Here is a 14,985-nt window from a genome sequence, read left to right on the forward strand (position 1 = left end):
ATCAATAAAGTCGGGTTTTTCGACTTCGGCTTTAGTCGATTCTTTCGGGTTTTTTCTATTTTTTACAATTATACGGTGTTTGAAAAAGAGATCAAATATACTTTCACTTATCTGTGTGATAAGTTAAACTTTAAAAATGTTAAATGAATAGAAATCTTCAAAAAGACGGTAAAATTCACATGAATACAAAATACTTTTATTGAAATATCAACGTTCATTATGTTAAATTAATAAGATTAAAGGCTACAGTCAACTGAATACAAAACAAAATATTTACAAAGTAAATTGTTAACTTCGAATTTGAAAAATTATAACAATATAATTGTAACTTCGGATCTTAATACAAAATAAAATATTTACAAAATTTTACAAGCCCAAATTTAAAATAATATATCTAAACATTGAAAACTATAAACTAACTAGAAATATATTAACAAAGTAGATTATAAATTATATTTTTTATCTATCAATAAAATAAAATATATATATCATGTCGGTTTGGTTTGACTTTTTTTCTTTTAATACCAAACCATAAATTATTTTTTTTCAGTTTGATTTGGTTCGTTGGTTCGATTTGACTTTACGGTTTGGCTCGTACACCCCTAATCATATATACAAAAATTACTTCTACTTTCAAACAATTACATATATTACCTCTTTTGATATTTTATACCATATATTTCAAAAGATACAATTAGTTACACAAATCCCTTAAAACTGGGATTGATTAATTATTTTTACATTTAAACACCAAAATAAATGGTCTTTGCAATTAATAATTTTCCTCCACAATTTCTCTTCCATTCAACATCATGAGCGAGGATATGTACTATATCTTCGGCATGTACGATGCTATAAGGTATAAATTCGTATTGACACAACTAAGGATACACGTGGAACAACTTTCGTCGTCTATGAAGATATAGATGATGTAAAAACTGTCGTTGAACATCTCTCCGGCTTCAATGTCGCTAATTGATACTTGATAGTTCTGTATTACCAGCAAGCGGAGATGAGTAAAAAATTGACTTGAAGACGAAGGAGGACTAGATACATGTTTTTGGATATATGTATTTAATTACCAAGTATTCGAGATACATGTTTTTGGATATAACGTATGAAATTGATATTTGATACATTAAATTAATACTAGATACATATCAGATCATAAAAATAGATAAATGAAATTAATATTAGATACATATAACAAATACATGAAATTACTATTAGATACTTCTATGATACATATGAATGTACTTGTGCGCCCCGTATCATAGTATACTTGTTCATATGGAATAAGAGATTAATATGTCTTCATGATAAGCCTGATTGTATGTATTTGTGTCCATCTGATCAAAGTCCATCAGTTTATTTTTGTACGTGTTCATGATACATATAAATGTATATATGCAATTGTTTAGTTTGTTGGATACATCATATATTGATAAATGATAATAGATACATCAAATTAATGAATTTATTATTTTAAGAGTAATATTATGAAATTAATCAAATTAAATAACCAAAATATGCATGTTTTGGTCTTTTATTAATAATATTAATAAATTTATTATTCAAAAGAGTAATAAAATGAAATTACTTAAACATAGATACACTCTTAATTTTTGACTTATATTAAGAGATTTGATTAATTTAAATTTGTTGAATTAATTGTTCATGTGTTTGAAAATCCTCAATTATTCCTTTAATTAAGGAAATCATATACGACCATTTAGCTCAAACAAATAGAACATGTATCTTGATTTTTAAAACCGTCGAATACATGTATCTAGCGAGTAATGATACATGTATCCAAAGGAAGAAATATGATCCAAAAAGTAATATTTGAAACTATCGTGAATCCGAGTAATTAGGACCTAAATTAGTGGGATTTATCAAAATCAAGGATGTTACCCTAGATTATTATCTACTCCTAAAAAGTAGATGTAGGGCGTGAGGACGAGTTCAGTCCATCACTATGATGGTCTTTCATACCTTAAAGAACAAAGTTCTTGGCGAAATCGACAAAGCTCGAAGAATGCTCGAAATCCTAGCTTTTTCTCATCTTAGAACATTGCTCTAAAGAATTGAAGTGTTAATAAACGTAAAAGAACTAACAAAAACCTTCTACATGTCCATTTACGGTTCGTAGTTTGTTCTACGGACCGTATATCCCATCCATGAAATTTATATTGAATTTTAGGCACAAAATTTCATTCTACAGACCAAATCTACAACCCTAGAAATTTCTACGGATCGTAGATCCAATCCGTAGAGTTTATACCATTTTCAGGCTCAAAAGTCCATCCTACAGGTTTAAACTACGGTCCGTAGAAGTTCCTGCGGCCTGTAGAATGGATCCGTAGGAATTGGACCCCAAAAATCAGACTCTCTGAAGTTTTTGACAAGTTGACAATACGGCCCGTTGAAATTTCAACAGCCCGTAGAAACAAGTCGTAGGAACTAACTTCAGGCAACTCTGAAATGATAGTCTCTGGTAAAACAATCATAACTTCTTACTCCGAACTCGAAATGAGACAAACTTGGTGGTGTTGGAAATAGGACTCAGATACCTTTAATTTGGTAGGTCAGGGGGCCACCTAATTCATTATGTGCTAGGAGATATGATCATTTGAAGTTGACCTAAGTAGAATTTTATATCAAAATCTAATCGGTATGGAAGCTTTCAACTCAACTTTGTGCTAGGTAATTCTTGTTACCCTAATTCATATTCAAATCAATTCTCACATTAAATAATTGACCTTAACACCTAAGAACAATTTAAGAATCACATGATACGACCTTACACGCAAATGAAGAATCGTTCGGACGTTAGCTTAGAAATTTTTGGGGTGTAACAATTTTGAATTTCAACGGTTAAATAATGATTAAAAAAACTGAAATTTTCTTCTTCCAATTTTTATGTTGTATGAAAATGATTTGTGCATTCTGATGGAGGAATATGCAGTGGTTATGTTAGTTCTTTGTGGTGATTAATTTAGTGAGTGATTTTATTCCTTCAACAAACACTACTCGATTTTTCATAATACACAATGGTATTACTTTACTGACATGATATCATAGGGACTGATCGTTCATTCCTTCAAGAAAAACTATTAAGTCCTCCATAATGTTCTTCACACAGTATATATTATCTACCAACATGGTATGATAAAAATTGATTTATCCTTCAAAGTAAAACGCTCTTCAGTTTTCTATAATTTTTCGCATGATATATCTTATAATTTAATAAGGTATCATAGACGCCTAGTTTATTCCTTTAAAAAAAAAAACACAACTCGATTCTCTATGATACCCACATGTTATATATGATAAACTAACAAAGTATCATGACTGATTGCCTAACATAATATATAGATATTATGGATGACCAGTGGCGGACTCAAGATTTTCGTTCAGGGAGTTCGAAAAATAAAAGTATAAACGTGTAAATAAGTCTTTAGAAATGGAAACCTTGAATTCTTTTGGGTTTAAAACCAAACTTTTAGCACATTTTTTTAAGTAAAAAAATATTGAAAAACAGAACTGAATTTTTTTAAAAAAATACTAAAAAAAACTGAAACTAAAAAAGAAAACGCTTTCACTGAGATTTTATCCTGTGACATACAATTTAGTTTCAAGGGTACTTGCCACTATGCCATCAATTTCTCTTTGTTATTGAGGGGGTTCAAAATATATATATCTATAGAAATGCAGAAAATTTACCTTATATATACCGTGTAATTTTTTACCGAGGAGGTTCGGGTGAACCCTTGGATACAACGTGAGTCCGCCCTTGTGGATGACTAGCCCAAATATTTTATATATGATAAACTAACAAAGTATCATGTCTGAATGCTTCACATAATATATAGATATTATGGATGACTAGCCCTTATGATATACTACAAAATATAATAAACGATTGATTCATTCCTTCAAAAATAGTTCAGTTATTTTGATACGCAAACGATATATACAATGTATTGAGCTCAATACATATCACATATGACATGACATCATACATGACTAATTTATTCTTTTCAGAAAAAACTCTTTAGGCTTAAGTCATCGATAGCCACTTAAAGTTGTCTGCATATTTCACTTGAACACTTCAACTAAGACCTGTACCTATTGAACATTTAGACAACAAGAAATTTTACCTATTAAACCCTTTTTGCTGACATGGCAAAGTATTTGTACTACACACAAAGAGAGGAGTGTGAAAGCATAATTTTTTAGCAAAAAAAAAGAAAAGATTTTATATCTTCTTCTTCTTTGAGAAAGCTGCCCTCACCATTTTTCCATTGCAAGTTGCAGCCATCACCACTCACAATTCTTTCTCCTTCCTTTTCGATTTTCAGCCATTCTCTTTCTCCAATACACCAGCTTACCAAATTGGTTGTTACCATCCACAAGTCTACCATCGTCAAACGACCTTAGCCTTTCAAACAGCCAACCACACATTCAAATCGGCCACCTTAAGTTTTTCGTCGGAAAAAATGTTATCTCTACTGCCACCAAAAATATTTATCCCTTGTTCATCTCTTTTGTCAAATTAAACACAAACATAAATTAAATATAAATCTTAAAACAAAAGAAATACAAAAAAAAAAAATGAAGTGGAGATTCCATTTCATTGACATGGTTTGTTAAGCAAATGTCATTACATAAAGACCCAAAAAAAAATAACAAGCAATCAGTGATCGATCGTCTTCTTACTTTAGTGTTCATTATTTCCGGCGAAACTCCATTTTTTCGGGCAAGAATAATACGAATTTGAAATTATTCTTTGACATTATTAATGTATTCAAATTCTAAAAAACTCACTACTCAAGAAGAAGAAAGAATATCAATAAATCTAAATTGATGTTTGAGGATAAGAGTACGATTAAAGAATGGCCGCGTATGGTGTTTTGGGGAAGGTTCAGGCGAAAGAGAAAAAGGGTAAGGATGGTTTTCTTTTTTCTTTTCTTTCTAAAAAATACTACGTATAATTTTTCCTTATAATTTATTTTTTATTAGTTATTTTAGGCCCAATACCATGTGTCTTCTTTTGATTAGTTACTATGCCACATCATTCGCGAGTGTATAACACACACTCTCTTATTTCAGCTGATTGTCTATAAAGTGTTCGATGGGTAAATTTTTTAATTAGTCGAGGTGTTCAATTGGAACAAGCCTAAGATGAGGTGTCTAAGTGAAATTTGCGGACAACTTTAAGTGGCTATCGATGACTTATGCCAACTCTTTATAGTGCCCACATGTCATATATGATATACGACATGTTCATTCCTTAATATATATATATATATTAATGAATTTAATTCAAAGAATAATAAAATGAAATTAATTAAGCATAGATACACTCCTCGTTCAACTTTATATTAAGAGATTTAATTAATTTGAATTTTCAAAATTAATTATCCCTGTATTTTGAAAATCCTCAATTACTCCTCTAATTAAGGAAATCAGTTACAATCAATTAATTTAAACAAATAAAATATGTATATCGATTTTAAAATTCGGCAAAAGTGTATTTCGTGGATTTAGACTCATATATCCTAGAGAACAAAATATATATCCTAAGCACAAAATATGGTAGAGGAACTAATATTTAAAACTATCAGAAATGTTAGTAATTAGAACCTAAACTAATGAAATTTACGTAGATTAACTATAATTTATATATAGGCAGGATTGGATAAATACTTCACCTTTGATGAACAATTTATATAAGGCCTAAACCAAATACAATTGGGCCAGGAGCCAAGGTAACGTAGAGATCTATATATACACTGTTATACAATATTTATATATTGCATCAATTCATCTTTTTCAACGAGATGAACTTTTTTTTTCTAATTGCGATCAGGTTAATCATCCTCTAAACGATCCCAAGCTTTAAATATGAACCCCACTTTTCATTTGACTTGTTTCATTCTATTACTAAAAATAAATAAAATTGTTTTTTTTTTATTGCATTTGATTCTTTCGTGTCATGGGAGAGTAACATCGAAAATAAAATTTATGCATATCAAATTCTTTTACAAACAGAGAAAGACAAGACTACATGGCTATCTAGTAATAAAACAATAATTAGACTCTTTTAAGTAACAAAGGTGACCAAATGATCATTTTGCTTAGTTATCTCAAAATAATTTTCCTATTATAAATCGTGGAAAAATAAAATAAAGAAGAATTTGCATAACGTGTACAATTGAACTATTTGGATCATAATGACAAAGATAATAACAATTTAATTTGATTAATTTTTCTATGAATTAATAATGAAAAGGAAGTTGTTTTTCTAAAGTGGTTGATCTTGATAAGTTAAAAAATATAATTAAGTAAATAAAATATTTTATAACCATTCAAAATTTTAAATGAGAGAATTCCGTGCGTTCATATTGAATCACTTATGGATAATTTCTTTGATTCGATCTCAATATCATGTATTCTACAGAGGAAAGAAACATTACATGTGGATGCTTGGACACAAAAAAAAAGAATCCAAATTGTATGAGAGGTACATTAAAAACATAAGTAATTATTTAAACATTTAAACAAATAAAAGACTAACAATTTAAACATTAAAATTGTGTGTTCACATAGAAGTGTTTTTTTTTTTTGGGTATAGAAGTGATATTTCATCTGTTTCATACCAGATTCTTTGAGACTTTTAGAAAGTCTTCTTCTTGGTAATTACATTGTTTGACAAACTACTTTGGAGTTCACATAGTAATTCTACAATAACGTGAGCAACGAATGAACAAATTAAAGAAGTGTTCGGTAAAATAATGTTTTCTTGAAAAATATTTTCTAAGAAATTAAGTGAGTCTCTTACTTATTTTCTTGTGTTTGGCAAGTTCGTAAAAAATACTATTCTAAAAGCTTACATTTGTATATAATTTAGATAAATACTATGGGAAGTGGGAGATAGTGAAGAAGAGGTATGTTAAAGGGTGGAGATAATACAATCAACATGGAATATCCTAGAGCATATAGTACATAGCAACAAGCTTGTGATGAGGCTGAGTTGATACACTGACTTGTTTATAAGGTTGAACCTTAAAGTAGACTCAATCACCAAGCCTCCTGTTTTATTCTCAGTTGTGCTCTCATCAGATGATGTCTCAACAGATTCAACTTCAACTCTCTATTGAGAAAAGGGCCTCATAAGGTGTAGTATCAATAGCAGAATGATAGCAAGAATCATATCAATATTCAGCCATAGACAAACAATCATACCAACCCATAGCATCCTCAGCACAAGAACATCTCAAATCGGTTTCTAAGCACCTATTGAGGACTTCAGTTTGGCCATCACTCTGGGGGTGATAGGCTGATGACATGTTCAGCTGAACACCTTGCAGGGAAAACAATTGCCAAAAAATACCGAGGAACACAACATCTCTATCACTTGTAATACTGTCGGGTAGACCATGTAACCTTACTATAAAGTTCATGAAGACTTTGGCCACTGACTAAGTAGTATAAGGATGCTTTAGAGGAAATAAAATGACCATACTTAGTCTATCAACCACTACGAAGATTACTTCATGACCGTGTGATTTAGGCAATCCATCAATAAAATCCATGCTAATCAGAACCCACATTTCTGTTCCTTCCCCTCTGTTAGTAGGACAAGTGATTTCTCAATCTCTTCCCATGGCCAGATTTTGGCCCAAGTTTTCATATCACTCTCAAAGTCGAACCATAAATTGTAAAAAGTCATGATCTTGAAAACAATTAAATCAAAGAGAGCTTGCCATGAGAGCACTTCTTTCCCATCACCATCTACGGATTTTGTGTCTATATCACTCTCATCATTCACGAAAATCCAACCAAGAAGCATAATTTCAAAAGCCTCGACATCACTCTCATTATCTATAAAGAATGCATCAAAAAACAAGTCTCCAAAAGCTTCAGTTTTATTGTTTCTTTCAGTGGTGCCACTATACAGAGAATCTACATCCAAATCTCTTTTGGACATTTCATCGAGAACCTTGCAAGTATATGATGTCATCTTGTTAGAAGTTTCCTGTGGGTAGAAATGAGAAAGATTAGAGATTTCAAAACTAACTAGCTTCTTTGGAGAATCTGCCCCGAATCTTTCCACTAACGCTACATTATATTCATTCCAAGTTGGTGGTTGAATTTACTGCCTGTATTCATAAAGGACAAGTGCCACCGAACAACTTCACCTTCTAACTGTAGAGCAGCAATGCTAACCTTCTCCTTTACGGGAATGCTCTCCATATTGAACAATTGATCGATTCTAAACAACCAAGATTTAAGATCTTCTCCAGAAAACTTCAAGAACTCCATTGTCGACCATTGAGAGTAATGTGAATTATGATTAATGTAGTTGTTGTGCGATTGCTCCTTTGACTGCCTTCCACCCACTGGTATTTTGTCTTCTCTTGTGGGTATTTTATCCCTATGATTCACTATATTGCTTGTCATTTGTTCCTTCCGCTCTAGCATCATCTGGTCCAATTTTTTAAGATTTGAAACTTCCTTTGCTAGAGTACCAACTTCCAATAACATTTTCTGCATCCTTTCACGCAACTCCCTTACTTCACTAGAAGAACTCTCATTTGCTCTTGTTGATTTTGTCATTGTTGTCAAGGATATATTGGCTCCGTTACAATGATAGCCAAAATGCAGGGATTCTCATAGGAATCCGTGGTTTTAGCAGCTGGACATGATTTTTTACAGAGAAACTCGAGTTGACACTTGACAGCTATGGAGGATGGAAGGAAAGAAGATGAAAAGTAAAATAAGATTTAGGTAGAAGCAAATGTAATGTGTATATTCATATCTTCTCAAACGAATTCTACATGTACTTGTAAGAATACAATCTAAGGAATAAATCAATTTCGGTGCTAACTAATTCCTATTCTGTTAGTAACTAACTCTAAGACTGCTATTATTCATAACAAACTTTCCCACCAAAATTTCCTAACTGCTTTGTTTGTTAACTTGTCTAGCTGACTTAATTCTCTTCAATTATCTAATAACATCATCCTATATGAAAGATGTATGACATATGTGGATAACGAATGACTTGAAGGGTATGCAATATAATAAGTACAAAAAGGTAAGACCTAAAAAGAGAAATGAGCTTAGCACAACATGGGATAGAAACCTAATCTTAAAAGGAGAAAACACATCTCTAAACAATCATAGGAATAAAAGAAATGGGTTCAGACCAAGTGACAGAACTCTCTATGAGTTGGGGCTACACAAAAGATCCTTTTCTACTAAAATGGATATAGGCTTAACTAAAGCCCTATGCAGGTTGAACTCTATGGAATCTTAGCCTCACTACCCTTACCCTCTTAGAGGGTTACGATGAATTTTTGGATGGTCCCATATAGATTCAGCTTAAGGGTTTATGATAAATTGATTAATGGACCTAAGCTAAACAACTAAGATTGAACTTAAACCTATAGAGCGAATTAAGAGAGCAGAGGTTTAATTCAAGACCAGGAAAGCAAGTTATATCGAAGCCCTAGACTCCAAGTGAAGAATCAACTAAGCCCTTAACCCAAGATAAGGTGGAGCCTTGAACCCAGTCAAGAGGGGCCTAGTAGGATAGTGGGCTTAGTCAGCCCAATATAGGTTATTAACCAAAAAGGAGAAGCCCCCTGGAGCGGTTGAGGTGTAGCAAGAAAATGCATTGGCTAATAAATAACATATCCATCGCCCTTCCTCGGTCCCTCCCCATAGCAAGCTTTCCATTGGCTTATCCCCCGAATTGAGACTTGCTCTTCTCGTCTAGAAGAATTATTGTCTTCTTGGTTAACTAGTTATTGGTCTTTGGCACCAAAGAAAGTCGAGAAGGTTGTGACGCAATGTGGTTGTCGCTTAAGAAACTCGGGAAGCAAACTCCGTGAAAAAGTCGTATGCATCAAAGAAATAGAAGGGCTTTCCTTCTCTATCTTGAACCTAGCAGAAAGCTTGGATGAACAAAGTGTGCAATTCATGGAGTGAGATCACTACCATACCCTTTTCAATTTATCTAGTAAACATAGGCTTCGACTGCGTACCAGGTGAGACTATGGCCAAGTCAAGTGGACACTCGCTAACATGCACTTCCCTTTGCGACTTGAAGCTAAGTCATTGACGAGCCTCGAAGGATTCATTTCTTGGCGCAAATATTCACTTGTAGCATACCATATTTCAATGGCGTTTGCTTTACTTTTCTCACTCTCAAAGGAAGAAGAAAGTCTTGCTTTGCCCCTTTCTTTCTTGGCTAATTGAAAGCTAGACTCACACGTCTGCTTATGAAGATTATGGCTTCCTCACTTGTTTAATCTGAAATTGCATGATGCTTCACACATGTAATTGGAGGCCATTTCTGGGCTTACAGAAGCTCGTGCAAAAAAGATTTATAAGAGAGAAGTTCCCAATCTCTCTTAGGCCTTCTGTCTCTTGAAAAATATTATATTCTTATGTTTGAGATCGCCTCTGTGTGTTTCATCCTAAGTAGTTAACCGAAAAGGAACTGATAAGAGAAGAGGCTCTAACTATTTAAAGGTAAAGGAAAGGAAGCCAGGAGAAATCACCCCTTGATAAAGGAAGGCTTCAACAAATAGTTGACCAAGCCTTGTAGAAGCGAAGATCAATGTCCGTCCCATTCAGCAAAGCAATCTTCCACCCTCTTAATTGTAGTTTTAGCTTGTATATGTGTGAAATTAACAAGAAAAAATGAGATTTCAAAAAAATTCAAATCAACATTTTTTTTGCACAAAACATGGAAAGAGAATCAACTGTAACAAAGCAGATTTTTTTCATTAATAGTCGTTACATGGGAATACATCAAATAGGAAGATTACACACACATAGACCAGCCACACAACTAAACACAACATTACAAAGTGAACAATGGAAGCATTGAAGACTACTAGTGATACATGCAAACACAATAAAGACACTTAGCATAGTAGTAGATCTCTACCAAACAAAGAAAAAAAAGAAGCACACTGTTTTGCGTCTACAGACACTAATTTAAACCTTAGAAAACTCAAAAGAGTCAACGAACTCTTCTATTCTACTCTCTCTGGGAATTCGAAGCTAAAGTTGGTGACCCACTAGTTAGTTCCCTTAGTTCATGGAAGGAAGCCTTCTTCCTCTCTTCCAGACCGCAATGTTTTTGAATCTGTTGCATCATATTTGCAATGACCTCAAGAGGAGGCAAATGCTCCAAGAACAGACCCAAACTTTTGCTCCAATGAGAGCTTCTCCTCCTCTACTCTAAAGATTTCGATAGAAATTTCTTTAAGTCTTAGAAAAGAATCCACGACTACACTCAATTTTAATCCCGACTTCGTTGTTCTTCTCCGTCTGCCTTTGCCAAATAGAGAAAAAAGCTTTTATTTATAGGCATTGGAGGCCCTTAACCCGTTCTTATTATTAGTAAGATAGGTTATCTTGGTTCTATTCACTAGATTTTAGTGCACTGAATAATTATCCTTTTCTCGTATGCAGTTGAGTACTCAAGGCACCCTCTTTCTTTTGGCGAGTATCACCACGTGACTTAATCCTGGAGCACTCCTTAAGGAATAAGACACCATAACATAGCGCACATCAGATCGAGAAGATAGTACTCATTTATTACAAAACAGTCCCCCACGTCCTTTTGTAAGAGATGAAGCAATTGTCACTCGACAACTCAAAATTGACTAGTACAAAACCATGTGATCTGACCTCGCTTACATACCCCACTGACACTAGCCTAACGGGCGCCTACTCGTCTTTAGTAGTCTTATTTGTACCAGCTACATAATGGAAGTCCCCTCTACCAATCGTCACTCGACAACTCAAAGCTAACCGATACAACCCGCGGGCTTGCCTACTCGTCTTTCAACGACTTATTTTTACCCAACTATAATCTCTTCTCTTATAAAAGAAAAAAGATCCCCTTGGCAAATCCTCAATCGACAACAACTCTGTCCTAACGAGGTAAAGTCTCTGCTGAACATTTTAGATTTCATTCTTTAATATAACATCAACATAACAATAACATTATAAAGCAATCGAGGCATTTATCCCATCCATCCACCGAAAAAAACACATGTCTTACACAAAGTTCATGCCTTCTTTATTCAAAACAAAAAAAACATTCTGAAATGAACCAGCATATAAAAGTGGATGTTTTAAAAAAAAAACAAAAAAAACATATAAAAGTGGGTTGTATGCTCATTATTTGTGTTCGTACATTTTATCATTATGGCAATACAAGTAAGACCTCAACTATATTAGTTTGTACCCGCGCAATGCGCGGATAATATTAAAATATTATATCTAAGCATTTTAGATTGGAATGTCTTGTTTGGACATTTTAAATGATATCACCTTAAAAAAAGTTCAACTTTACCTAATATCATTATTTATTTTTAATTTAGTATAAATAAAAATGAATTATTCTTATTTTTGGAATTTAATTTATTTCTAAATTTTTATTCTTCTATTCATCATTTTTTCATTGATTAGATTTATCTATCATATTTTATTTAAAATAATAACTACGTATTACTACAAAATATAAATAGAGATATTGGATGAATATTTATTTAAATTATAATTCATATTACTATAAAATATAAATAGAGATATTGATTGACTGTTTATCTACTTACATTTTTATAATGGATGATTTATTTTTTATAAAGTAAAAGTAGAATTGATAAATTTCGTTACACAAATGATAAAATGAAATATATATATAAGAAGACTCCAATATAATCTAACCTTTTTAAAATTGGTTAGGGTTTAAAATTAAAGTTAAACACTTTCACATTTATCTAATATAATTTTTCTCAAATTCACTTTCAATTTTTCATTTTTTATTCAAGTTTAAAATAATATAAATTTTGTTTAAGAATTAAAAATAATTTCATAATATACGACAAATTTTAAAGGAGAAGTAAAACCATAAATTCATCATGTAAAAAAATATTTATGTGTAACTTATGTACATCATGTTTAGTTGTACTCTAAACTAAAATATTTTTTTAAAAATATCTTTAAAATTTACTGCTCCTTTAGGTTAGGAGGTAGAATTTAAAAATAATTTTTCATTATAAAATATTATAATTTACACTTTTGAAAAATTGAAGATTAAAAAAGCATTTATGGTGAAATGTATGCATATGTGAAGATGGAGAACGTGCGCAACAATGTGAATTTGGGGTTTATGAGTTTTGATTGATTTAGTTTATTTGGCGATTTCTAAGTTCTTAAGAAAAATAATTTATTAATTCAAATGAATAATGTAAGAATTTGTACATATATTCTACTTTGATAAATAAAGTTGTTAATTATCATAAAAGATGTAATTATTTTCAATTCAAAAATGTATTTAACTAGTATAGTAGAGGTGTCTTACTTGTATTGCAATAATGATAAAATGTACGCACAAATAATGAGCATACCAAATTACCAACGCACTTTTATATGTGGGTTCATTTTAGAATGTTTTTTTTGTTTTGAATAAAGAAGCGCGTGAACTTTTAGTGTAAGGCACGTTTTTTTCTCGATGGTGGATTGGATAAATGTCTATATTGCTTTATAATGTTATTGTTATCTTAATGTTATATTAAAGAATGAAATTTTAAAAAGTTCAGCAGTGACTTTACTTCGCTAGGATAGAGTTGTTTTCGATTAAGGATTGGCCTAGAGGCCCTTTTTTCTTTTATAAGGGAAGAAATTGTAGTTGGGTACAAATAGGCCGATGAAAGACGAGTAGGCAAGCACACGGGTTGAACCAATCAACTTTGAGCTGTCAAGTAAGGATTGTTCGAGGGGACTTCCATCATGTAGTTGGGTACAAATAAGACCACTAAAGACAAGTAGGCAGGGCATTAGGCTAGTGTCAGTGGGGTACATAAACGAGGACAAATCACATGGTTTTGTATTGGTCAGTTTTGAGTGTCGGGTGACGATTGCTCTATCTCTTAAGAAAGGGCACGGGGGTTGTCTTATAATAAAGGGGGTACCATTTTCCCTGATGTGTGCTATATTATTGTGTCATATTCCTTAAAGAGTGATCCACGACTAAGCCACGTGACGATACTCGTCAAAAGAAAAGAGGCCTGAAGTACTCAAATCCGTTTGAGAAAAGGATATTCAGTGCACTGAACTCTAGTGAATGAGGTCCCATATTCATGAAAAGTCAGGTTTAAACCATGTTACGGAACCAAAACAAAAGGATAAAGGTCCTTCAATGCCTATAAATAAAAGCTTTTTTCTCTATTTGGCAAAGGGAGACGAAGAGGAACAACAAAGTCGGGAAAAAAATTGAGTGTAGCCATGGATTCTTTTCTAAGACTTCAAGAAATTTCTATCGAAATCTCAAGAGTAAAGGAGGAGAAGCTCTAATCGAAGCAAAGGTTGGGTCTGTTCTTGGAGCATTTGCCTCCTCTTGAGGCCATTGCAAATATGATGCAACAGATTCAGAAACATTGCGGTCTGGAAGAGAAGAAGGATGCCCTCCTCCATGAACTAAGGGAACTAACTGGTGGGACGCCCGCTTAGGTTCGGATTCCCAGAGAGTAGAATAGATAAGTTCGTTGACACTTTTGAGTTTTCTAAGGTTTAAATTTGTGTCTGTAGACGCAAAGCAGTGTGTTTCTTCTTTTTCTTTGTTTGGTAGAGATCTACTACTATGCTAAGTGTCTTTGTTGTGTTTGCATGTATCACTAGTAGTCTTCAATGCTTCCATTGTTCACTTTGTAATGTTGTGTTTAGTTGTGTGGCTGATCTATGTGTGTGTAATCTTCCTATTTGATGTATTCCCATATAACGACTATTAATGAAAAAAATCCATTTTGTTACCGTTCATTCTCTTTCCCTATTTTGTGCAGAAAAAATGTTGATTTGAATTCTTTTGAAATCTCTTTTTTTTCTTGTTAATTTCTCACATATACAAGCTAAAACTACAATCAAAAGGATGGAAGATTGTTTCGCTGAATG

The 14,985-nt window shown here is 32.5% G+C and overlaps 2 protein-coding genes across 2 annotated transcripts in view; one reads left to right on the forward strand and one right to left on the reverse strand.

Annotated features, from left to right (window-relative positions):
- LOC125839802 (protein disulfide isomerase-like 2-3) overlaps positions 1-14,985 on the forward strand; it is a 367,278-nt gene that overhangs the window by 163,552 nt on the left and 188,741 nt on the right. The window lies entirely within an intron of this gene.
- LOC125839797 (glucan endo-1,3-beta-glucosidase 12) overlaps positions 11,804-14,985 on the reverse strand; it is a 282,415-nt gene continuing 279,233 nt past the window's right edge. The window contains exon 4 of the mRNA XM_049518798.1: positions 11,804-11,813. The gene's annotated coding sequence lies outside the window, so the exon portion shown is untranslated. The remainder of the gene's footprint in view (positions 11,814-14,985) is intronic.

Source organism: Solanum verrucosum, unplaced genomic scaffold (genome assembly GCF_900185275.1).
Source record: "Solanum verrucosum unplaced genomic scaffold, falcon-dt-bn FXZP01000175.1, whole genome shotgun sequence".
In the NCBI taxonomy this organism is placed as follows: domain Eukaryota; kingdom Viridiplantae; phylum Streptophyta; class Magnoliopsida; order Solanales; family Solanaceae; genus Solanum; species Solanum verrucosum.